General features: G+C 47.2%; 1 pseudogene; it reads left to right on the top strand.

Moving 5' to 3' along the window:
- The window catches only part of LOC124045843, a 329,729-nt pseudogene that overhangs the window by 26,895 nt on the left and 277,512 nt on the right, over positions 1 to 25,322 (top strand).

Genomic DNA, 25,322 nt, shown 5'->3' with positions numbered 1-25,322 from the left:
AAGGGAGAGAGAGAAAGAACGAAAGAGGAAAAGAGAGAGGGTAAAAAGAAAGAGGGAGAGAGAGAAAGGGAGAGAGAGAAAGGGAGAGAGAGAGAGAGAAAGGGAGAGAGGGAGAGAGAGAAAGGGAGAGAGAGAGAGAGAGAGGGAGAGAAAGAGGGAGCTAGAGAAAGAAAGAGAGAGGGTCAAAAGAAAGAGGGAGAGAGAGAAAGGGAGAAAGAGGGAGAGAGCGAGCGATTGAAAGAGGGAGCTAGAGAAAGAAAGAGAGGGTAAAAAGAAAGAGGTAGAGAGAGAAAGGGAAAGAGAGAAAGAGAGAGAGAGAAAGGGGGAGAGAAAGAGGGACCTAGAGAAAGAAAGAGAGGGTAAAAAGAAAGGGGGAGAGAGAAAAAGTGAGAGAGAGAAAGGGGGAGAGAAAGAGGGAGCTAGAGAAAGAAAGAGGGTAAAAAGAAAGAGAGAGAGAGAGAGCACTGCCATACATCTGACAAATGGAAACTGGATAGATACCCAGCCTTTAGGGAAGAATAAGGGCATTTGTCTTAGTTTGGACTTCAGTCAGTGCAATTGAAACAATTTTTATGAGTGTTGTGGCGCTATAACACCTGCTATAAAATGAGGTCATTGTCATAAACCTAATAGACTACCCTATAAGAAGAGAAGAGAGTGTTGGCATTGTCTGTTCTGCATGAGGGTGGTTGCTTTATGGCTATACCTCACAGACTCACTCTACTCCTTTGTTATTAGGGAACATAACAATGACAACACATATTTGGGAACAACATTAATGCATGCTGTATGGTGTGGAGGACAGTGTGGGTGCAGACAATGCAAGTGTTGCACTGTTGGTTTCTAGAATGCTTGATCTATTCTGTCCACTTCTCCGTGTCTCGTTGGCTGTTGATAGACCCTCCTGTTGTTGCAGTGCGGTGCTGCTGTTCCTCCTGCAGTGAGATAGCCCGCGCACTGGACTCTACCTTTTACTGGCAGGTCAGGCACCGGGGCTTTTAGGGCTGAAATAGCCAGGCTAGGCATTCTCCTTTACAGCAGAGTAGAAGGAGCTGGTGATTGTCTTTTATATCTTTCTCCTTGGAGTGCCTTGAGTTTACTATGGCACTGCAATCTCCATGGAGGCACACAGTTTGCTGTGTTTTTAGGAGTGCTTTTCCACCGGTATTAAGGCTGGTAAACGTCAGCTCCAGGTGGGCCAGGATACGTCACTTCTAGCATTTCCCCGGTACTCTCCAATCCAGCACTCTCAGCATTTATTTGATTGGAGACTTGAAAGAACTGGAATAGCAGGTTATGGGTGACTTTGTGTTTGTTCTGTAGTGTTCTGTGTTTGGTCTTTAGTGTTCTGTGTTTGGTCTGTAGTGTTCTGTGTTTGGTTTGTAGTGTTCTGTGTTTGTTCTGTAGTCTTCTTTGTTTGGTCTGTAGTGTTCTGTGTTTGGTTTGTAGTGTTTTGTGTTTGTTCTGTAGTGTCCTGTGTTTGTTCTGTAGTGTTCTGTAGTGTTCTGTAGTATCCTGTGTTTGTTCTGTAGTATCCTGTGTTTGTTCTGTAGTGTCCTGTGTTTAGTATGTAGTGTTCTGTGTTTGTTCTGTAGTGTTCTGTGTTTAGTATGTAGTGTTCTGTGTTTGTTCTGTAGTGTTCTGTGTTTAGTATGTAGTGTTCTGTGTTTAGTATGTAGTGTTCTGTGTTTGTTCTGTAGTGTTCTGTGTTTAGTATGTAGTGTTCTGTGTTTGTTCTGTAGTGTTCTGTGTTTAGTATGTAGTGTTCTGTGTTTGTTCTGTAGTGTTCTGTGTTTAGTATGTAGTGTTCTGTGTTTGTTCTGTAGTGTTCTGTGTTTTGTATGTAGTGTTCTGTGTTTGTTCTGTAGTGTTCTGTGTTTAGTATGTAGTGTTCTGTGTTTGTTCTGTAGTGTTCTGTGTTTAGTATGTAGTGTTCTGTGTTTGTTCTGTAGTGTTCTGTGTTTAGTATGTAGTGTTCTGTGTTTGTTCTGTAGTGTTCTGTGTTTAGTATGCAGTGTTCTGTGTTTGTTCTGTAGTGTTCTGTGTTTAGTATGCAGTGTTCTGTGTTTGTTCTGTAGTGTCCTGTGTTTAGTATGTAGTGTTCTGTGTTTGTTCTGTAGTGTTCTGTGTTTAGTATGTAGTGTTCTGTGTTTAGTATGTAGTGTTCTGTGTTTAGTATGTAGTGTTCTGTGTTTGTTCTGTAGTGTTCTGTGTTTAGTATGTAGTGTTCTGTGTTTGTTCTGTAGTGTTCTGTGTTTAGTATGTAGTGTTCTGTGTTTAGTATGTAGTGTTCTGTGTTTAGTATGTAGTGTTCTGTGTTTAGTATGTAGTGTTCTGTGTTTGTTCTGTAGTGTTCTGTGTTTAGTATGTAGTGTTCTGTGTTTGTTCTGTAGTGTTCTGTGTTTAGTATGTAGTGTTCTGTAGTGTTTGTGTTTAGTATGTAGTGTTCTGTGTTTAGTATGTAGTGTTCTGTGTTTAGTATGTAGTGTTCTGTGTTTAGTATGTAGTGTTCTGTGTTTAGTATGTAGTGTTCTGTGTTTAGTATGTAGTGTTCTGTGTTTGTTCTGTAGTGTTCTGTGTTTAGTATGTAGTGTTCTGTGTTTGTTCTGTAGTGTTCTGTGTTTAGTATGTAGTGTGCTGTGTTTAGTATGTAGTGTTCTGTGTTTAGTATGTAGTGTTCTGTGTTTGTTCTGTAGTGTTCTGTGTTTAGTATGTAGTGTTCTGTGTTTGTTCTGTAGTGTTCTGTGTTTAGTATGTAGTGTTCTGTGTTTAGTATGTACTGGTAGTGGACGTGAGGTCATGAGTCCAGTCTGGTTCAGGATATTTGATCCTTTTAAATCCTTCAACTCAGGAGGTTTGGAATGAATACTGTACATAGTTACTCTAAGATACTGACACTGATTCTGTCAGAACCACCCGCCTTTTATCACTGTGAGTGACTGTGTCTGGTAAGCTGCACCTGTTACCCCATGAAGCTGTTCCTGTGTGTTTTGGATGTGTGTGTGAGTGTGTGACACAGCGTGTACAGGATGGAGAGGCTGTCTGGCTTCTTCAGTGGCCAACTGAATTGAACTGCCATTGAGTCATTGTATCCTTGACGGGGCAGAGCTGCTTGTCCACGCTAATCCTGTTTGACCTAGAAAAACACAACTGTGTGTGTGTGTGTGTGTGTGTGTGTGTCTGTATCGGTGTGTGTGTGTGTGTGTGTGGGCAGCTGTCAGTGAGGTCACTGTGTCAGGCATGGAATGCAGTACAGTATAAATGGAGTGCAGTGTTCTAATCAGTGCCTTGCATGGCGAGCAGAGGCACACTGGACCACAGCAGCAGCCATATAGTCAGCCACACAGCCAGCCAGTCAGCCACACATGCAGCCAGTCAACCAGCCAGTCAGCCACACAGGCAGCCAGTCAGCCACACAGCCTTACTATTAACAGCCGTATGGCCCCATGCCCTTATGGCCTCAGACAGCAGTCAGCACACAGCCAAGGAGCCCCCCCTCCCAGCCTAACAGCGATATCAATCTGTTCCACCTCAACAAGACACTCCATAAACCTTATCAAAACATACACACATCTCACACGCTATCCCCTCCCCGTAAATGAACACAATAACAGCCCACTGAACATGAACCCAATAACGGCCCACTGTCTGCCTCTTCATCCTGTTAAATATTCCCACTTGGGGGAGTTTAAACCTTAACGTTGAACTTTTTCAACACAACTATGTAAACTGTTGGGAAAGGAACATCATTCCTTATCCTCGAATTTCAGATTTGGTGTCCTCCCGAGTGGCGCAGTGGTCTAAGACACAGTGTCGCAGTGCTATAGGTGTCACTACAGACCCAAGTTCGATCCCAGGCTGTGTTGCAGCCAGCTGCCACCGGGAGACCCATGAATTGGCCCAGTGTCGTCCGGATTAGATGAGGGTTTGGCCGGCTGGGATTTCCTTGTCCCATCGCGCTCTAGCGACTTCTCTGCATACACGCTGACTTCGGTTGCCAGTTTTACGGTGTTTCCTCCAACACATTGGTCCATGTGGCTTCTGGGTTAAGCAAGCAGCGGGTCAAGAAGCAGTGCGGCTTGGCAGGGCAGTGTTTCGGAGGACGCATGGCTCTCGACCTTCACCTCTCCTGAGTCCATTTGGGAGTTGCAGCGACTGGACAAGACTGTAATTACTAATTGGGGAGAAAAAGGGGTAAAAATTGCCAAATTATAATTACATATTTGGCAGTTGTATTTTTTTTGCTCTCTTTGTCCCTGTCAGCTTTTTATTTTCCAGTGAAGACCCCCTCCCTCCCTCCCTGCCTGCCTCCCTCTCTGCCTGCCTGCCTCCCTCCCTGCCTGCCTCCCTGTCACCTTCCCTCCCTCCCTCCCTGACTCCCTCCCTCCCTGACTCCCTCCCTCCCTCCCTCCCCCCTCCCCCTCCCTCCCTCCCTCCCTCCCTCCCTCCCTCCCTCCCTCCCTCCCTCCCTCCCTCCCTCACTGCCTTTCTGCCTCCCTCACTGCCTTTCAGCCTCCCTCACTGCCTTTCTGCCTCCCTCCCTGCTTGCCTGCCTCCCTCCCTCCCTGCCTCTCTGCCTCTCTCCCTGCCTGCCTCACTCCCTGCTTGCCTGCCTCCCTCCCTGCCAGCCTGCCTCCCTCCCTGCCTTTCTTCCTCCCTCCCTGTCGGCCTGCCTCCCTCCCCCTCCCTACCTTCCGCCCTCCCTGCCTTCTCCCGTCCCTGCCTTCCCCCCTCCCTGCCTTCCTCCCTCCCTGCCTTCCCCCTCCCTGCCTTCCCCCGTTCCTGCCTTCCTCCCTCCCTGCCTTCCCCCTCCCTGCCTTCCCCCTCCTTGCCTTCCTCCCTCCCTTCCTTCCCCCTCCCTGCCTTCCCCCTCCCTGCCTTCCCCCTCCCTGCCTTCCCCTCCATGCCTTCCTCCCTCCCTGCCTTCCCCCCTCCCTGCCTTCCCCCTCCCTGCCTTCCCCCTCCCTGCCTTCCCCCCCCCGCCTTCCCCCTCCCCCGCCTTCCCCCTTACTTCCTTCCCCCTCCCCGCCTTCCCCCTCCCCGCCTTCCCCCCTCCCCGCCTTCCCGCCTTCCCCCCCTCCCTGCCTTCCCCCTCCCCGCCTTCCCCCTCACCGCCTTCCCCCTCCCCGCCTTCCCCCCTCCCCGCCTTCCCCCTCCCCCGCCTTCCCCTCTCCCCGCCTTCCCCCCCCCGCCTTCCCCCTCCCTGCCTTCCCCCTCCCTGCCTTCCCCCCTCCCTGCCTTCCCCCTCCCCGCCTTCCCCCTCCCCCCCGCCTTCCCCCTCCCTGCCTTCCCCCTCCCTGCCTTCCCCTCTCCCTGCCCTGATTGAGTCTCTGGCCCGACCTCATCCTGCTAAACCGCTGCACTCGTTACTTTAGGACTTTCATGCCAGATTGACTTGTGTTTTGCTGCTGATATGGTGATTCTGCCTTCTCATCGGAAACAATCTCCTGTTATGATGGATTTTTCTGGGCTGGATTGAGACGCTTGGCCCTGTTTTTATATTAGTATTGCAGCTGGGAAGCTGGGCAATGTTTTCTGACCAATCTCACTGTCCTTTCCTCAATCCCCCTCCTCACTGTCCTTTCCTCAATCCCCCTCCTCTCTGTCTTTCACTACATCCATCCCTCCTCTCTGTCTTTTACTACATCCATCCCTCCTCTCTGTCTTTTACTCCATCCATCCCTCCTCTCTGTCTTTTACTACATCCATCCCTCTTCTCTGTCTTTTACTCCATCCATCCCTCCTCACTGTCCTTTCCTCAATCCCCCTCCTCTCTGTCTTTCACTACATCCCTCCTCTCTGTCTTTTACTCCATCCATCCCTCCTCTCGGTCTTTTAGTACATCCATCCCTCCTCTCGGTCTTTTACTCCATCCATCCCTCCTCTCTCTCTTTAACTCCATCCATCCCTCTTCTCTGTCTTTTACTCCATCCATCCCTCCTCTCTGTCTTTAACTCCATCCATCCCTCTTCTCTGTCTTTTACTACATCCATCCCTCCTCTCTGTCTTTTACTACATCCATCCCTCCTCTCTGTCTTTTAGTACATCCATTCCTCCTCTCTGTCTTTTACTACATCCATCCCTCCTCTCTGTCTTTTACTACATCCATCCCTCCTCTCTGTCTTTAACTCCATCCATCCCTCTTCTCTGTCTTTTACTACATCCATCCCTCCTCTCTTGTCTTTTACTCCATCCATCCCTCCTCTCTGTCTTTAACTCCATCCATCCCTCTTCTCTGTCTTTTACTACATCCATCCCTCCTCTCTGTCTTTTACTCCATCCATCCCTCCTCTCGGTCTTTTAGTACATCCATCCCTCCTCTCGGTCTTTTACTCCATCCATCCCTCCTCTCTGTCTTTTAGTACATCCATCCCTCCTCTCGGTCTTTTACTCCATCCATCCCTCCTCTCTGTCTTTAACTCCATCCATCCCTCTTCTCTGTCTTTTACTACATCCATCCCTCCTCTCTGTCTTTTACTCCATCCATCCCTCCTCTCTGTCTTTAACTCCATCCATCCCTCTTCTCTGTCTTTTACTCCATCCATCCCTCCTCTCTGTCTTTTAGTACATCCATTCCTCCTCTCTGTCTTTTACTCAATCCATCCCTCCTCTCTGTCTTTAACTCCATCCATCCCTCCTCTCGGTCTTTTACTCCATCCATCCCTCCTCTCTGTCTTTAACTCCATCCATCACGCTTCTCTGTCTTTTACTACATCCATCCCTCATCTCTGTCTTTTACTCCATCCATCCCTTCTCTCTGTCTTTTACTACATCCATCCCTTCTCTCTGTGTTTTACTACATCCATCCCTCCTCTCTGTCTTTTACTCCATCCATCCCTCCTCTCTGTCTTTTACTGCATCCATCCTTCCTCTCGGTCTTTTACTCCATCCATCCCTCCTCTCTGTCTTTTACTCCATCCATCCCTCCTCTCTGTCTTTTACTCCATCCATCCCTCCTCTCTGTCTTTTACTCCATCCATCCCTCCTCTGTCTTTTACTACATCCATCCCTCCTCCCGGTCTTTTACTCCATCCATCCCTCCTCTGTCTTTTACTCCATCCATCCCTCCTCTCTGTCTTTTACTACATCCATCCCTCCTCTCTGTCTTTTACTCCATCCATCCCTCCTCTCGGTCTTTCACTCCATCTATCCCTCCTCTCTGTCTTTTACTACATCCATCCCTCCTCTCGGTCTTTCACTTCATCTATCCCTCCTCTCTGTCTTTTACTCCATCCATCCCTCCTCTCTCTCTTTTACTACATCCATCCCTCCTCTCTGTCTTTTACTCCATCCATCCCTCCTCTCTGTCTTTCACTCCATCCATCCCTCCTCTCTGTCTTTCACTCCATCCAACCGTCCTCTCTCTCTTTCACTCCATCCATCCCTCCTCTCAGTCTTTCACTACATCCATTCCTCCTCTCTGTCTTTCACTCCATCCATCCCTCCTCTCTGTCTTTTACTCCATCCATCCCTCCTCTCTCTTTCACTCCATCCATCCCTCCTCTCTGTCTTTTACTCCATCCATCCCTCCTCTCAGTCTTTCACTACATCCATTCCTCCTCTCTGTCTTTTACTCCATCCATCCCTCCTCTCTCTCTTTCATTCCATCCATTCCTCCTCTCTCTCTTTCACTCCATCCATCCCTCCTCTCTGTCTTTTACTCCATCCATCCCTCCTCTCTCTCTTTCATTCCATCCATCCCTCCTCTCTCTCTTTCACTCCACCCACCCATCCCTCCTCTCTCTCTTTCATTCCATCCATCCCTCCTCTCTCTCTTTCACTCCACCCATCCCTCCTCTCTGTCTTTTACTCCATCCATTCCTCCTCTCTCTCTTTCATTCCATCCATCCCTCCTCTCTCTCTTTCACTCCACCCATCCCTCCTCTCTCTCTTTCACTCCACCCATCCCTCCTCTCTCTCTTTCATTCCACCCATCCCTCCTCTCTCTCTTTCACTCCACCCATCCCTCCTCTCTCTCTTTCACTACATCCATCCCTCTCTCTCTTTCACTCCACCCATCCCTCCTCTCTCTCTTTCACTCCACCCATCCCTCCTCTCTCTCTTTCACTCCACCCATCCCTCCTCTCTCTCTTTCACTCCACCCATCCCTCCTCTCTCTCTTTCACTCCACCCATCCCTCCTCTCTCTCTTTCACTCCACCCATCCCTCCTCTCTCTTTCATTCCACCCATCCCTCCTCTCTCTCTTTCACTCCACCCATCCCTCCTCTCTCTCTTTCACTACATCCATCCCTCCTCTCTCTCTTTCACTCCACCCATCCCTCCTCTCTCTCTTTCACTCCACCCATCACTCCTCTCTCTCTTTCACTCCACCCATCCCTCCTCACTCTCTTTCTCTCCACCTATCCCTCCTCTCTCTCTTTCACTCCACCCATCCCTCCTCTCTCTCTTTCTCTCCATCTATCCCTCCTCTCTGTCTTTCTCTCCATCTATCCCTCCTTCACCCCAGAAGCCTGTGAAATGCCACCAGAGTAGTGTGAGGTGAACATGATCTCTCTCTTTCTCTCCATCTATCCCTCCTTCACCCCAGAAGCCTGTGAAATGCCACCAGAGTAGTGTGAGGTGAACATGATCTCTCTCTTTCTCTCCATCTATCCCTCCTTCACCCCAGAAGCCTGTGAAATGCCACCAGAGTAGTGTGAGGTGAACATGATCTCTCTCTTTCTCTCCATCTATCCCTCCTTCACCCCAGAAGCCTGTGAAATGCCACCAGAGTAGTGTGAGGTGAACATGATCTCTCTCTTTCTCTCCATCTATCCCTCCTTCACCCCAGAAGCCTGTGAAATGCCACCAGAGTAGTGTGAGGTGAACATGATCTCTCTCTTTCACTCCACCCATCCCTCCTCTGTGTCTTTCTCTCCATCTATCCCTCCTTCACCCCAGAAGCCTGTGAAATGCCACCAGAGTAGTGTGAGGTGAACATGATCTCTCTCTTTCTCTCCATCTATCCCTCCTTCACCCCAGAAGCCTGTGAAATGCCACCAGAGTAGTGTGAGGTGAACATGATCTCTCTCTTTCTCTCCATCTATCCCTCTTTCACCCCAGAAGCCTGTGAAATGCCACCAGAGTAGTGTGAGGTGAACATGATCTTCTCTTTCTCTCCATCTATCCCTCCTTCACCCCAGAAGCCTGTGAAATGCCACCAGAGTAGTGTGAGGTGAACATGATCTCTCTCTTTCTCTCCATCTATCCCTCCTTCACCCCAGAAGCCTGTGAAATGCCACCAGAGTAGTGTGAGGTGAACATGATCTCTCTCTTTCTCTCCATCTATCCCTCCTTCACCCCAGAAGCCTGTGAAATGCCACCAGAGTAGTGTGAGGTGAACATGATCTCTCTCTTTCTCTCCATCTATCCCTCCTTCACCCCAGAAGCCTGTGAAATGCCACCAGAGTAGTGTGAGGTGAACATGATCTCTCTTTTCTCTCCATCTATCCCTCCTTCACCCCAGAAGCCTGTGAAATGCCACCAGAGTAGTGTGAGGTGAACATGATCTCTCTCTTTCTCTCCATCTATCCCTCCTTCACCCCAGAGGCCTGTGAAATGCCACCAGAGTAGTGTGAGGTGAACATGATCTCTCTCTTTCTCTCCATCTATCCCTCCTTCACCCCAGAAGCCTGTGAAATGCCACCAGAGTAGTGTGAGGTGAACATGATCTCTCTCTTTCTCTCCATCTATCCCTCCTTCACCCCAGAAGCCTGTGAAATGCCACCAGAGTAGTGTGAGGTGAACATGATCTCTCTCTTCACTCCACCCATCCCTCTCTCCTTCTCTCCATCTATCCTCCTTCACCCCAGAAGCCTGTGAAATGCCACCAGAGTAGTGTGAGGTGAACATGATCTCTCTTTCTCTCCATCTATCCCTCCTTCACCCCAGAAGCCTGTGAAATGCCACCAGAGTAGTGTGAGGTGAACATGATCTCTCTCTTCTCTCCATCTATCCCTCCTTCACCCCAGAAGCCTGTGAAATGCCACCAGAGTAGTGTGAGGTGAACATGATCTCTCTCTTTCTCTCCATCTATCCCTCCTTCACCCCAGAAGCCTGTGAAATGCCACCAGAGTAGTGTGAGGTGAACATGATCTCTCTCTTTCTCTCCATCTATCCCTCCTTCACCCCAGAAGCCTGTGAAATGCCACCAGAGTAGTGTGAGGTGAACATGATCTCTCTCTTTCTCTCCATCTATCCCTCCTTCACCCCAGAAGCCTGTGAAATGCCACCAGAGTAGTGTGAGGTGAACATGATCTCTCTCTTTCACTCCACCCATCCCTCCTCTGTGTCTTTCTCTCCATCTATCCCTCCTTCACCCCAGAGGCCTGTGAAATGCCACCAGAGTAGTGTGAGGTGAACATGATCTCTCTCTTTCTCTCCATCTATCCCTCCTTCACCCCAGAAGCCTGTGAAATGCCACCAGAGTAGTGTGAGGTGAACATGATCTCTCTCTTTCTCTCCATCTATCCCTCCTTCACCCCAGAAGCCTGTGAAATGCCAACAGAGTAGTGTGAGGTGAACATGATCTCTCTCTTTCTCTCCATCTATCCCTCTTTCACCCCAGAAGCCTGTGAAATGCCACGAGAGTAGTGTGAGGTGAACATGATCTCTCTCTTTCTCTCCATCTATCCCTCCTTCACCCCAGAATCCTGTGAAATGCCACCAGAGTAGTGTGAGGTGAACATGATCTCTCTCTTTCTCTCCATCTATCCCTCCTTCACCCCAGAAGCCTGTGAAATGCCACCAGAGTAGTGTGAGGTGAACATGATCTCTCTCTTTCTCTCCATCTATCCCTCCTTCACCCCAGAAGCCTGTGAAATGCCACCAGAGTAGTGTGAGGTGAACATGATCTCTCTCTTTCTCTCCATCTATCCCTCCTTCACCCCAGAAGCCTGTGAAATGCCACCAGAGTAGTGTGAGGTGAACATGATTTGAACTATTACTTCACTCTCTGTAAGCCTTGTAGAATCATTCTAAATAGAAGTCCTATCTTGTTGAAGTATCTGGCTAAACCTGTTGTCATCTGCCAAAGGGCTTGGCAGTATAACATATTTGACTATATACCTGTATTGATGCAGGGACAAGTTTGGGTTTTTACTTTACCTTCTATAATGGAATTTCATGTTTGGTTTGTTAAATGTGATATGCTACTCTGCCTTGTGTACCGTCCATTTTTATAGTTTACTCCACAACCTGAGTCGCCTGTCTCCGCTCTCTCTCACTCACGCCATGCCGTTTTGCACACAGACCTAGCCCTGCCCCCTGTCACACAAGGAGCACAGTTATTAATTGAGCAGATGGAGCAGCTGCACCCCCACTTTCAAAATAGGGGTGCACCCCCACTTTTTTACCAGAGAATTATCATGATCCATTGGGTCATTTGTCATTGTCTGAATTAAAATAGATATGTCAATTTCTATATGATATAATGAACAGATTGCATTTTGCACCCTCTCCCCCGTGGCCTCAAGATGAATGGTTTTGACCACTGGAAAAGCTTTGCTTTGCTCCGTGTGTCACCATTGTGGTTCAGTGCATTTACACGAGTTGCAAAGACAAGGCCCCTGCAAAAGAAAACGGTTTATCAATGTTGTTGTGCTGTTGTTACATTTGTATCGTTGTTTCATGTCTGATGCACTCGGGGTGTTGTTCCATATCATTTGAGCAGTGTACACCAGGACACGTTGCCTGTTAGAACCACAATGAGCACGTCTGATTAGGATTCACTGTAAGGCAGACTGACTCTGAGTAGCCTTCCATCAGCCTACGAAAGTTTACACCTTTGCAGAAAGCTGCATGTTCGGCCGCTCGCAAGTAGATACTGAGAAATAATCACTAGGCCTAATATTATGACTCAATCTGTGAAATACATTTGATCCCTGTTCACGTGTGCTCCCTCTCCGGCCTCTAGGTCATCAAGCTGCTCGTTATGGAGCACACCTGTCGCCATTGTTACGCGCACCTGCGCGTCATCAGACTCACCTGGACTCCATCACCTCCCTGATTACCTTCCCTATATACAGTGGGCTCCAAAATTACTGGCACCCCTGACTGGCAATGCACAAACAATACTTAAACGAATATAAACAATATAATTATGGAGATAAACTCAAAATGCCAACATGTGAGAAGTACTGTACTTTATTAATGTTTCAATGGAACCCACCAAAATCAGACAATTATTTAATACAAAATACATTTCACCAAAATCAAGGTTTCATAATTATTGGCACTCCTCATTTAGTACTTAGTGCCACCACCTCTGGCAAGGATAACAGCATGGAGTCTTTTCCTGTAATGTTTGACAAGGTTAAGGAACACATTTGGAGGGATTTTGGACCATTCCTCTATGCAGATCCTTTCAAGATCCTTCACAGTCTTGGGTTTGCGCTTATCAACTGCCCTCTTCAACTCAGCCCACAGGTTTTCCATTGGATTGAGTTCCAGCGACTGAGATGGCAGAACATTGATTTTGTTGTCACAGAACCATTTCTGTGTGGATCTTGAGGTATGTTTTGGGTAATTGTCTTGTTGGAAAGTCCACATACGGCCAAGTCCCAGCCTTCTGGCAGAGGCAACCAGATTGTTTGATACTTGGTTGAATTCATTATGCCATCAATCTTCACCAGCGCCCCTGGAACTCTGGAATTAAAACAGCCCCAAAACATCCCTGACCCACCACCATATTTCACCGTGGGTATGAGGTGCCTCTCCTTGTATGCATCTCTGTTTTGACACAAAACATGCCGATGTTGTATCTGACCAAAACGTTCAATTTTGGTCTCATCTGACCAGAGCACCTTCTTCAAGTCATAATTTAAATGATGTTTGTCAAACTCGATGCGCTTGTGTCTGAGTCTTGACGTCGGAAAGGGCTTTCTTCTGGCAACACTTCCAAAGAGCCTGTGGTTGTGGAGGTGGTGTCTGATTGTGCTTTTTGAAACCTGGTGACCCCAAGATGCCACCAAGGTCTTTAATTCTTTCACAGTGATTCTTGGGGATTTTGTTGCTTCTCTCACCATCCTCCTCCCTATCCTAGGGGGCAAAATGCATTTGCGTCCTCTACCTGTGAGGTTTTTCACTGTTCCATATCTTTTGAATTTTTAAATAATTGCCCTGACAGTGCTCAGTGGTATATTCAATAGTTTGTGGATCTTCTTGTAGCCATTACCAGATTTATGAAGGTCCACGACCATCTGTCTCGTTTGAACTGCCAGTTCTTTTCTTTTCTTCATGGTGTTGGATGACAAAGGGATATTGCATGCGTGTTACCTCATTTTTATACTCTAGTGAAAAAGGAAGTGATGTAATGGCTCAATATACTTCCTTAACACTTAGATAAACTTAAATAAGTGGAATTGAATTCCTTGTTTAATTTTGGTAGATGTACAATAACATTTAAGGGTGCCAATAATTGTGAAACCTTGATTTGGCGGACATGGATTTTTAATGAATTAAATCAATACATTATTTGGGTGGGTTCCATTGAAACATGAATAAAGTACAGTATTTTTCACATGTTGGCATTTTGAGTTTGTCTCTCTAATTATATTGTTTATATTTTTGAGTATTGTTTGTGCATTGCCAGTCATTTTGGATCCCACTGTATGTCACTCCCTTTGGTTCCTTCCCCAGGCGTTATTGGTGCTGTTCCAGTGTTAAGTCTGTGCGTTGTTTGTGTTTCTTGTTTTGTTTTATGATGCGTTTATTTATTAATACATTCACTCCCTGGACTTGACACCCGATTCTCAGCGCACATCGTTACAATCCCCAAGCTGTCTACAGCCATTTAACACCATTCTGCTTTTTTTTACCAACTATTTCCCCAACATCAATCGGTTAAATCACATTGAAATGTTTTCATTCGTTCACAGAAGTAACAGTCCTAGCTGAGCTTCATATGCAAGCTGCAACGGAGGTCACATCACGGTTACAATGTAGCCAATCTGTGTTTGTATGCACCTATGCGTAAAATAAAAAAAGCACAGGATATTTCTATGTCGATTAAACAGCTCTGCTTGGCTTGGTAAGTAGGTCTACTATCGACCAAATAAGCCATTTCTACCCTCGTTGCATCAAATATGTGTGCTGATGAGACAAGTTCATTTGAAACATTTTCATGGTGCCAGCACTACCCACAATGGTGCTCCAAAAAGTCCATGTTGGAGGAAAATCGTAGTGAGTAGTGAGTAGTTTGTAGTGAGTAGTGAGTAGTGTGTAGTGAGTAGTGAGTAGTGTGTTGTGAGTAGTGTGTAGTGAGTAGTGTGTAGTGAGTAGTGTGTAGTGTGTAGTGAGTAGTGAGTAGTGTGTAGTGAGTAGTGTGTAATGAGTAGTGAGTAGTGTGTAGTGAGTAGTGAGTAGTGTGTAGTGAGTAGTGAGTAGTGTGTAGTGTGTAGTGTGTAGTGAGTAGTGTGTAGTGAGTATTGAGTAGTGAGTAGTGTGTAGTGAGTAGTGTGTAGTGAGTAGTGAGTAGTGTGTAGTGTGTAGTGAGTAGTGTGTAGTGTGTAATGTGTAGTGAGTAGTGAGTCGTGTGTAGTGAGTCGTGAGTAGTGTGTAGTGAGCAGTGTGTAGTGAGTAGTGAGTCGTGTGTAGTGAGTAGTGAGTAGTGAGTCGTGTGTAGTGAGTCGTGTGTAGTGAGTAGTGTGTAGTGAGTAGTGTGTAGTGAGTAGTGAGTAGTGTGTAGTGAGTAGTGTGTAGTGAGTAGTGTGTAGTGAGTAGTGAGTAGTGAGTAGTGTGTAGTGAGTAGTGTGTAGTGTGTAGTGTGTAGTGAGTAGTGTGTAGTGAGTAGTGTGTAGTGAGTAGTGAGTAGTGTGTAGTGAGTAGTGTGTAGTGTGTAGTGAGTAGTGTGTAGTGTAGTGAGAAGTGTGTAGTGTGTAGTGAGTAGTGTAGTGAGAAGTGAGTAGTGTGTAGTGAGTAGTGAGTAGTGTGTAGTGAGTAGTGTGTATTGTAGTGAGAAGTGTGTAGTGAGTAGTGAGTAGTGTGTAGTGAGTAGTGTATAGTGTATAGTGTGTAGTGTGTAGTGAGTAGTGAGTAGTGTGTAGTGAGTAGTGTGTAGTGTGTAGTGAGTAGTGAGTAGTGAGTAGTGTGTAGTGAGTAGTGTGTAGTGAGTAGTGTGTAGTGTGTAGTGAGTAGTGAGTAGTGTGTAGTGTGTAGTGAGTAGTGAGTAGTGTGTAGTGAGTAGTGTGTAGTGAGTAGTGAGTAGTGTGTAGTGAGTAGTGTGTAGTGAGTAGTGTGCTTGCTGAGACTACACAGGGTGGATAGACATCTCTGCTACAGGTAACTCATCAGGCAGGCAATAAAATCAGTTTTAAAAACAGATAAAACAACACCTCAAGGAACAACGCGGACTGTGAAGACACACACACACACACACACACACACACACACACACACACACACACACACACACACACACACACACACACACACACACACACACACACACACACACACACACACACACACACACACACACACACACACACACACACACACACACACACACACACACACACTATTCTTAATATGATTCATTTCTTTATTTTCTGTTTCTTGTTCTTTTTTTAAATTGGCCATATTGTTCTTTAGTCATAGTGTTCTTAGTTTACATTTGTGCTGCTGTTCCTGCACATTTGTGTGGTGTATCTTGTCATGTTCTATGTTTTGTGTGGACCGAGGGAAGAATAGCTGCTGCTTCTTCAATAGCTAATGGGGATCCAAATAAAATCCTAGAAATGATAAATCATATGCGGTGTTTTCCTGGTGCTGCCTGTGGCTTGCCTCTCTCACACAGACTCCGATGTGACCTCCATGTTAAAGATGCAGTGTGTATAAATTTGCTTAAGTATGAGGCCCCAGTTTTGTGGCCGGTGCTGTAATTGATATGCCACAAGCAATAAATCAGTGTTGGCGCTGTGGCTCAGGGGCCATTATCCGAGGAGGCAGGTTGAGCCGAGCCCAGCCGAGCCGTCTGTCCGTCCACAACATAACCTGCCTCAGTCTTCCTCTGGTAACCACTCTGCTCTGCTCTCTGCAGCCAAACCCATTGATTAATTTATTCTGCCTTGCATTTCCTCTGCCATGGACAGCCCTGTGAGTTCAGGTGCATTTCTGACTGACTGCCTGGCTGGCTGACTAAATAACTGACTGACTGGCTGGCTGGCTGACTAAATAACTGACTGACTGCCTGGCTGGCTGACTAAATAACTGACTGACTGGCTGACTGGCTGACTAAATAACTGACTGACTGCCTGGCTGGCTGACTAAATAACTGACTGACTGGCTGGCTGACTAAATAACTTACTTACTACCTGGCTGGCTGACTAAATAACTGACTGACTGGCTGGCTGGCTGACTAAATAACTGACTGACTGGCTGGCTGGCTGACTAAATAACTGACTGACTGGCTGACTTGCTAAGAGCAGCCATCATCAACATCCTCCGTCTCTCGGGGATGGAAAAGGAATTGTTTTGCCATAAAGAGTAACGACCACTCAGTTCCTATGCTGTTTTCTCCTTTTCCATCCTTCTTCCACTCAAACTTCTCTGTTCCGTCCTTTCTTCTACCTCTGTCTCTCATCCAGACCCTCTTGTTTCTCTTAAAACATCTTAATAGTAACATTGCTGTCGTTAATCTAATTCATATTCTAGCTAGCTGATCTCTTTGCAAGACATGAAACAGTTGCTTTTCACTCAATGTTTTCCAGCTGTTTTTTGTCCTAATTCAGTTAAAGCACTGACATATTCAGTTTTCAGATTCAATCACGGTTCAGGGACAATGTCAAATTAGTTTAAGTGTGGCATTTTGATTGTTTATTTTTTTGTCACAGTGACAGAACGTTGTCATAGTTGTGCACCCGATAGATTCACCTGTGATATATATATATAATATCATTTTGATGTCTCCATTTACAGAGAAATATCTCAGACTAGTGCACTCGAACCATTGCCTCTGTGTGTTGAGTCACAGATCTGTGATTATAATGGGTACGCATTCATGCTTGTGTGTGTGAATATGAGTGAATGCATGTGTGATCTGAAGCCTTTCATTGCTCTAATTTACATCAGTGAGTGTGGCTTGGCGTGGTGAATGAGCTGAGAGTTGAGACCACGGTGGGTTTTGTGACTCAAACACCAACGGCAGCCATCACACAGTGTGCCCATTGTCTTGATGGGCTGTAGAACAGTGGGTTCATATAGCAGATCGTGATGGCTGATGTAAGACAGGGACTGGGAGTTGAAAGCAGTTATTAACTGTCTGTCTGGGCCTGGAGTGTGAGAGAGAGGCTGAAGGATGAAAGAGAGGGTTGAGAGAGAGAGCGAACGTAACAGGGTCTCCTAAAGCGGCCCCTTAAGGTCTGAGTGGTGCGGTCAACCTCTTTGTTTTGTTCTTCAAAGCTAAGTTACTGGAATTAATGTAGGTAATTAACAGGTCATTTATGGTAATCTATGGTAACTTTGGTCATTTCTACTTGAATAACTTTAAAAAACAAAACAAATATATATATATTCATATATATTATTCATTTATTATACCTGTGCTTGAGTTTCTAGTGGATAGACAATATGGTTCAAGAGAAAATAGTTAACTTAATGAAAAAAGCAACTAATCAGCAATGAAATGATTTCTATCAAATCGGCAACTCTTCCAACTACAGTATTCACTTTTTTTCACATCTGCCACCAGTTGGGCACCAACATATTTACAACAAAGACATATAGGAAAATAACCTCACACTCAACGTCAACAAAACTAAGGAGATGATTGTGGACTTCAGGAAACAGCAGAGGGAACACCCCCCTATCCACATCGATGGAACAGTAGTGGAGAGGGTAGCAAGTTTTAAGTTCCTCGGCATACACATCACAGACAAACTGAATTGGTCCACTCACACAGACAGCCCCTTAAGGTCTGAGTGGTGCGGTCAACCTCTTTGTTTTGTTCTTCAAAGCTAAGTTACTGGAATTCGTGAAGAAGGCGCAGCAGCGCCTCTTCAACCTCAGGAGGCTGAAGAAATTTGGCTTGTCACCAAAAGCACTCGCAAACTTCTACAGATGCACAATCGAGAGCATCCTGGCGGGCTGTATCACCGCCTGGTACGGCAACTGCTCCGCCCTAAACCGTAAGGCTCTCCAGAGGGTAGTGAGGTCTGCACAACGCATCACCGGGGGCAAACTACCTGCCCTCCAGGACACCTACACCACCCGATGTTACAGGAAGGCCATAAAGATCATCAAGGACATCAACCACCCGAGCCACTGCCTGTTCACCCCGCTATCATCCAGAAGGCGAGGTCAGTACAGGTGCATCAAAGCTGGGACCGAGAGACTGAACAACAGCTTCTATCTCAAGGCCATCAGACTGTTAAACAGCCACCACTAACATTGAGTGGCCGCTGCCAACACACTGACACTGACTCAACTCCAGCCACTTTAATAATGGGAATTGATGGGAATGATGTAAATATATCACTAGCCACTTTAAACAATGCTACCTTATATAATGTTACTTACCCTACATTATTCATCTCATATGCATACGTATATACTGTACTCTATATCATCGACTGCCTCCTTATGTAATACATGTATCACTAGCCACTTTAGCTATGCCACTTTGTTTACATACTCATCTTATATGTATATACTGTACTCGATACCATCTACTGTATCTTGCCTATGCTGCTCTGTACCATCACTCATTCATATATCCGTATGTACATATTCTTTATCCCCTTACACTGTGCATAAGACAGTAGTTTAGGAATTGTTAGTTAGATTACTTGTTGGTTATTACTGCATTGTCGGAACTAGAAGCACAAGCATTTCGCTACACTCGCATTAACATCTGCTAACCATGTGTATGTGACAAATAAAATTTGATTTGATTTGATTTGACATATTGACATAGTAAAATAAATACAAGTGTATAAAAAATATATCAGGATATTTAATGCGAGAAACCTCATAATAAACACCAATCATTTTCTTTAAGTTGATGGTTTATATTTAAGATAATGTTTTACAGTTTTGTCATTCTATTTTATACTGCAAAATCATTATATTTTATTATTTTGTATATTTTACATCCAATAAGGCTAGAGGGCCAAAGATAATTACAGACACCTGTGAAAATCTGAAGTACTCAAAAAGGCCACTAGTCATGTGATAAAATAAAATAAAAACATGAAAGTTACCAACATTCTGGTAGTTTACTGGAACACTTCAAGTTACCAGTAATATACCCTCCCTTTGCAACCTTAGTTCTTCATTTCCAATGTAATATTTCATTTCTCATCCTGATACTTTTATAGTGTTCGCTCCATCTATTACACAGTAGTGCAATAGAAAAAATGAACGTGTATTCTTACAAAGTCTGCCCCCTCTATATTCAGACCATACTGACAGCACTGAGAGTTCTCTATGTTTGAGTATAAAGGCACTTTACCTTTACCGAAGTCATTCTTTATTGTGATTGGGTGAACTGTCCTATCCCAGTACCCAGTAGGGGATGTCTTTCTAGCTGTATCTTGCATGTCCGCCTGCTCCAGTGCTGCAGGTGATGGTGATGATGCAGTCAGTGTGTGTAGAATATAAATGAGGACACACCATGGTCTGTCGAATTAAATCAAAGTTTATTGGTCACGTGCACACGGTACAGTGAAATGCTTAATGCTTAATGTAGCCTAATGCTCTGTGTTGAGTTAGTGATAGCTCTGACTGGCAGCCTGACATGCTCATTAAATGTTGTATAGGATTCCCCTTAAAGCCCTACTGTAATTAATGAATGTTTATGTATTATGACACTTTTTTGCCCTCACCGCTCTGTGTGGCTGGCAGAGCTTTTAAAACCCTAGCCAATCAATATGGAGAGAGTGTTCCCTGGTCCTGTCTCCTAATGTGGTTTTTCCTTCTGTTCGCAGGGCTGGCGGCCGAGGCTCTGGGGACGATGTTATAGACGACAGAGCAGAGACACGGAGCCCAGAGGACGCCAGGCCAGAGCTACACCACCATCCCCTCCCTTCCTTCCTTCCTTCAGCCTGGCGTAGGACAGCCACAGCTTCAGTAGAGGAAGAAGAACACACACACACTCAGGAACCTCTCCTCACCTACCAGAGCCCAACATGATCTGCCACCCCACCCCATCCCTGGGAGGCCCTCTCCTACCCTTCCTCCTCCTGTTGTCAGGGGTGTTAGCCACCATTCCCAGCAACCTCAGGACATTCTCCCCTCCAGAGGGGGGGCTCACACACCTGGTGGTCCACAACAAGACAGGTGAGGTGTATCTGGGAGCCGTCAACTGGATCTTCAAGCTGTCCAGCAACCTGACCAAGCTCCGCAACCATGTTACAGGCCCTGTGGTGGACAATGAGAAGTGTTATCCCCCTCCGGGTGTCCAATCCTGCCCCCATGAACTGGCCCAGACCAGTAACGTCAACAAGCTGCTGCTGCTGGACTACGGTCAGAACCGCCTGATCGCCTGTGGCAGCACCTCCCAAGGAATCTGCCAGTTCCTTCGGTTGGACGACCTGTTCAAGTTGGGTGAGCCGCACCACCGTAAGGAGCACTACCTGTCCAGCGTGGCCGAGGCTGGCACCATGTCTGGGGTAGTCATTGGTGGTGACGCGGCCGGGGGCGGGGGAGGGGCTGGCAAGCTGTTTGTGGGCACGCCCATCGACGGCAAGTCAGAGTACTTCCCCACACTCTCCAGCCGCAAGCTGATGGCCAACGAGGAGAATGCCGACATGTTCAGCTTCGTCTACCAGGACGAGTTTGTCTCCTCGCAGCTCAAGATCCCCTCGGACACGCTCTCCAAGTTCCCCGCCTTCGACATCTACTACATCTACGGCTTCAGCAGCGAGCAGTTTGTCTACTATCTGACCCTGCAGCTGGATACCCAGCTCACCTCGCCCGACGCCAGCGGGGAGCAGTTCTTCACCTCTAAGATTGTCCGTCTCTGCGTGGACGACCCCAAGTTCTACTCCTACGTGGAGTTCCCTATCGGCTGCACCAAGGACGGGGTGGAGTATCGTCTGGTGCAGGACGCCTACCTCAGCCGACCCGGGACCAAGCTGGCGCGATCGCTGGGCATCTCAGAGCAGGACGAGGTGCTGTTCACGGTGTTCGCCCAGGGCCAGAAGAACCGGGCCAAGCCCCCCAAGGAGTCAGCCCTGTGCCTGTTCACGCTGCGCCGCATCAAGGAGAAGATCAAGGAGCGTATCCAGTCCTGCTACAGGGGAGAGGGGAAACTGTCACTGCCCTGGCTGCTCAACAAGGAACTAGCCTGCATCAACTCAGTAAGTCCAACTTTCACTGTGTGTGAATGAATGATGGTTATTGTGATGATGAAGTGGACATATTTTGGTAAAGCACCTCTTTCTGGGTGATGCTTCCGTTTCTATCTTCCTAAATCCAGTGTGTGTGAGAGAGAGACTCCTTCCGGTCTGTCCCTGAGGACTGGAGCATATGTAGGATAGGGAGTAGAGAGTAGAGAGAGGAGACATTCAGCCCTCCTGGGAGCTGCTGTCTGTGGGGGCCTACCCATCCCAGCTAGATCTCAATTAGACACACTCAGTGACTCACACATCCACAACATTGGAGTTAGAACTCTAACCAAATAACTCAAGTCAATCAACTGAGTCACAGCGGAAGCAGCTAACCTCATAGGCCTTTTCAGATCGCAGACATATCTGTGGAGATGTCTGTCATTTTTCTTCCTCTGACCCTCCCTCTATCCGCCCTTTCCTCCCCCTCTCTCCTCTCCCAGCATCCCACTCTATCCTCTCTCTCCTCCCGTCTCTTAATGGATGCGCCCACCTTTGCTGTGTGTTGCCACATCATTAGGCCGGTGTGTGGGATGTGCGGGCCGTCACTGTGTTAGCTGGGAGTCTTCCCGCTCTTCTGGCTCTAATTGATTTATATAGTCCTGAGGCTGTCGTCTGTGGCCTAGCATGTCACCCCTGTCCCCACGGGACTCCTGGCCTGGAGGCTGCAGGCTGGGGTTGGAGTCGGGGCGGGGGCAGAGGGAAGGTCGGTGCAGGGAGGGTGAGTGTGAGCCTGCATGTTTGATGCCCTAATCACCCAGGCTAGGCATAAAGGCAGGCGAGCTTCCTCTCTTCCTCTCACAGGCCAGGGGAAATACACAGAACACAGGAATCTCCTGAGTTCTCCCGTAGCTTGAACATTGAACATGGGTCACTTTGGTAATGTTTACATTGTAGAACACATCATTATATATACAGTATAAATACAGTATACATTCGTTTTCCAGTCTATGATATTGCTCGTTCTGATATTTCTTAATTTCTTAATTTTTATTGTGTGTCTATTTTTTATTGCTAGGTATTACTGCACTGTTAGAAACATAAGCATTTCGCTGCATCTGCGATAACATCTGTACATTTGGGTACACAACCAATACCATTCAATTTAATTTTGATTTGGTAGTGTCAGTCTGCCATTTCTCATGTTGCAATCCTATATAGTCTAATATGTTTTCCTCTGCTAGGGCCAGGCTAGGGCACAAGGACAGATAGATGTGAGGTTAAATGATTGGTGTGAGATAGAAGTATTTTTCTAAAGCAGGGTTTAACAGTGCCTTGAAGCAGCTCTCGTCTCCCTGGGCCTGGCTCTGTGTCGTGGACATGGGTGGGGTATTCTCTCTCTGTATCTTTCTTTTTCTCCCTCGCGCGCTCTCTCTCTCTCTCTCTCTCCCTTCCCCACCCCCTCACTTTCTCCCTCTCTCTCTCTAGCCTACCACGGCCGTGGAGAGGAGAAGAGAGAGGAGTAGTGGGGGCGTCTTCTCTCTGTGATTGGTGCTTGGCAGACAGTGAGCAGACAGCTCTCTAGCTTGTATTAATGGTAATAACCGTGGCTATTCTAATGGCAGGCTGGGGGCAATCTACTGAGGTAACAACGTCAGCATGCCTGACTGGCGCAGATGAAAGGATTACGCTCCCTCCCTTTCTCCCACCGACGAGGCTCCTCCAGCGACACACACACACCACGCCGACGTCCCTTCGTCCAGCTCGTACATTATTCACTTGGACTGCGTCTGAAATGGCACCCTATTTCCTATGATGTGCATAAGTAGTGGTCAAAAGTAGTGCACTATGTCAGGAATAGGTTGCAATTTAAGAGGTAGCCCTGTCCTCACCGTCTGTTATTCAATTGTGCTCGTTAACAATCCCCCTCAAATCAGAAGCCCCTCGGCCTCACTGACACCACACACAAGCAATTCATGTCACCTTCTCTCCGAAACCACAGTGGCTTAAAGCACGCACAGGATGCGCCAACACAGCGCTGGAATATCTATTGGAACAAATGCAATAGAAACAGAGACAGATGGAGAGACGGAGACAGGGAGAGAGGGAGGGAGAGAGGGAGGGAGAGGGAGGGAGAGAGAGAGATGAGGGAGAGAGGGAGGGAGAGAGAGGGAGAGAGAGGGAGAGAGGGAGGGAGAGAGGGAGGGAGAGGGAGAGAGAGGGAGAGAGGGAGGGAGAGAGAGAGGGAGAGAGAGGGAGAGAGAGGGAGAGAGAGGGAGAAAGAGAGAGAGAGAGAGAGAGGGAGAGAGAGACAGGGAGAGAGGGAGGGAGAGAGAGGGAGAGAGAGGGAGAGAGGGAGGGAGAGAGAGAGGGAGAGAGAGGGAGAAAGGGAGAGAGAGGGAGAGAGAGGGAGAGAGGGGAGAGAGAGGAAGAGAGGGAGGGAGAGGGAGAGAGGGAGGGAGAGAGAGGGAGAGAGAGGGAGAGAGGGAGGGAGAGAGGGGGAGAGAGAGGGAGAGAGAGGGAGAAAGAGAGAGAGAGAGGGAGAGAGAGACAGGGAGAGAGGGAGGGAGAGAGGGAGAGAGGGAGGGAGAGAGAGAGGGAGAGCGAGGGAGAAAGGGAGAGAGAGGGAGAGAGGGAGAGAGAGAGAGCGAGAGAGAGGGAGGGAGAGAGAGGGAGAGAGAGGAAGAGAGGGAGGGAGAGGGAGAGAGAGGGAGAGAGGGGGAGAGAGGGAGGGAGAGGGAGAGAGAGACAGGGAGAGAGGGAGAGAGAGGGAGAGAGGGAGGGAGAGAGATGCACACAGAGGCGTATGACAGACAGGCAGGCAGAGTAAGGCTGGTCAGACTGTACACTTGATGTCTCTCTTATTGCCCACCATGACTGAGTCACTATGTAAGACTATGCATGATATTTAAATGAGATACAGTACATGATTGTCCTTTATTACCATCTGCTCTGGTGCTTGTGATCGATCAAGGGCATGTCATGGGGATATAACGATGATTTTTTTTACAGCCAGACAGCCTCTCCAGGTCGTTAGCATGACCTTGGACTGTATCACTCTATTGTTGATCAGAGCTCAGAGATGATTTTACACAAAGACATTTACACCCATAACGAGGGTCTTGACCACCATTTGAAGTATCTGTCATGGATTCCGACATGTTTTGTCACTTCCAGTTGGAACACATCACTGATAGATTCATAATGAAGTCAGCTGAGAGAAGCTGCAGCTCAAACACACACAGTTTCAGCCTGTAGATCAGCACACTGACAGACAGATGACTAGAGTGTGAGGTTGCTGCCTGCTTGTCATGCGCTGTAATGACAGACGTAATATTGTCTCCGCTAATGACAGCTTGATATGGGCATCATGGCCGTCGCCATCTAGAAGGGAGCTATTCCAAAATGGCCCCAAGTGGCCGGCTGCTGATTTTATTAGCTCACTCAAACTCCTCCTCCTTTCCAGTTTATGGCCAGTCCATTGTAATGAAGTACTTACAGTCCGAAAGTTACGGGTCACCTTTCTTGCCAGCTGCGGGCTCATTTGAAAAGCTGTGTATTGTGTCCATAAAGACAACAGTTTTAGCATTGCTAATGAGCCTTTCAGCATGTCCTCAAAATACATAAAATAGCAAAATAGCAGCGGCAATGAACTAACCAGAGCCACCACCAGTAAAGCCTGCATTCTTTGGTGGTGTGTGGAGCTGTGTCACGTCTTTGGTGGTGTGTGGAGCTGTGTCACGTCTTTGGTGGTGTGTGGAGCTGTGTCACGTCTTCTTGGGCTGTGAAGGAGAAGCATTGGGATGCATAACAGCGTTCCTTTGCTCTGTGTATAAACAAGACTCCCACCAAATGTGTGTTCATTGTCTGGGCCACTGAGGTCTAGTAAGAACTGGAGACTGTGTTCAATATGTCTGCCCGTTGTTTTCAAGGTAATCTACTCACATTCGCACACGCCGGTTCTTGAACTGTCTATATCCGGTTTATACGGACCGACATCACGTGCAGACCAGCACTTAGTGCGCACAGGGAGCAGCGCGTGTGGCGACAACGCC

This window comes from Oncorhynchus gorbuscha, linkage group LG10, assembly GCF_021184085.1.
Source record: "Oncorhynchus gorbuscha isolate QuinsamMale2020 ecotype Even-year linkage group LG10, OgorEven_v1.0, whole genome shotgun sequence".
NCBI lineage: Eukaryota > Metazoa > Chordata > Actinopteri > Salmoniformes > Salmonidae > Oncorhynchus > Oncorhynchus gorbuscha.
Note: the sequence above shows the minus strand (reverse complement) of the source record. Positions and strands in the feature narration are given on the sequence as shown.